Genomic DNA, 1,631 nt, shown 5'->3' on the forward strand with positions numbered 1-1,631 from the left:
TGTGAATTGGTGTAGAGACTAATTATGCGTCAGAATACAAACAGTATGTGAGGATTAAAGGGTAAATCCTACAACAATTAATTAACAATCCTTCGACCAAGACACTCCGACCCCAGCTGTGGCTGTAACATAGCTTCAGTGGTTGCTTCCTCTCCCAAATCTATTGTGTCAGTTTCCACAGCACAAAATTTGGCCTCGTGACAATAGCACCTTAGCCTATGACTTCAACATTATATTGTAAATCTATATTTTTCAACAAATACATTTTAGATTTAGTTTTCGGTCCACCAAAGGTTCAAAATTCTCAGGGTCGTTGTCAGCAGGATCACAAAGTTTATCCAAAGAAACTCAGCAGCAGCCTCCATACTCTGCTGGTCTGATTCCACAGCATGATATTCAGCCTTGTAACATGACGCCACATCTCTGATCCCAACATAACATCATGAAACTAGTCTTATTTCCAAATATAGTGATATTTTAGTGCCTGCTTTTCCTTTTTCTTTTTCTGCTTATTGCTATCAAGTAAAAAAACATGGTGGGTGGAGTATTTTGGGAGACCCCCCTTTGAAAGTCTTTGAAGGCCCCATTACAAAAAATGAGGAAACATAGTTTGTAGTCCAAGGCAGATCTCCAATGTTTTGCAGTTATGGATGAAGCGGGACATTTTATTACAGGGGAGATGGAGGATAGTTACTCTCATTCATATATAGGCACTTTCCACCTCAGAACCACAGGAATCAACTTGTAAATTGGTGAAGTCATCCTTTTAAAGTCCAGCGTTGACAGTGTTTGCCCATTTATAGCAGCAGAGCTGATGTGTCTGTCTGTATTGTTTCTCACTAAAAGCAAGTGAAAGAGGGAGGAGGAGGAGCAGAAAGCATTGCAGCCTCATCTCATTGAGGTGTGCTCTCCCACACCATCTGTCTCTCTGATTCTTTGCCCATTCTTGCTCTATGTTGTGACACCCCCATAATCTCAGTTCATCCTTGCTTCATTCTGACATTTATCTGACTCTCTTTGTCTCTCTCTTTTTCAGTGCCTGCATGATGCCACCGCATGTCTAGGCCCTCCCTAATCCTGCTGCAGTGACAAAGAGGATCCCCCTCAGTCCCCGGACACCTCGGTGCTACATATTTGGCACCTTTACTCATCCAGCTCGTCCTCTGCAGCTATCAGCTATCAGCCACTGATCAAACCTAACCCACTCTCTGTATTCGGGCTTTCCTTTTCCAGACTTCAGACTGGGATTACACACTAATCTGCTGCTGAATCCTGGTACACCAGCTGAGTCTGTTGTGGACCTCTGACGGCAACACTAAAACTTTTTATTGCTCTGTTGATTGGAAGCCAAAGCCATAGCTCATCTGTCAGTGATGACAGACTCCTTGTTATGAGGGGATCTGGGACCAAAAAGACTGAAAGCCATTTCTATTCTCAGCTTGTCTTCAGTAGACCCTGGCTGTGGCAAAATAAGCTTTTCTCAAGTGCAAGTTTTAACGTAAGCCATTGGAAGCTGCAATACGGAGAGGATTTCTGCGACCTGAGACTGAAAGGTTGAGCAGGGTGCATTCTGTCTTCATTACCTGATCTGAGCTGCTCAGTCCAGAGCAGCGTTTTTTCCAGATGCTGCC

The sequence above is a fragment of the Scomber scombrus genome, chromosome 6, assembly GCF_963691925.1.
Source record: "Scomber scombrus chromosome 6, fScoSco1.1, whole genome shotgun sequence".
NCBI classification, from domain to species: domain Eukaryota; kingdom Metazoa; phylum Chordata; class Actinopteri; order Scombriformes; family Scombridae; genus Scomber; species Scomber scombrus.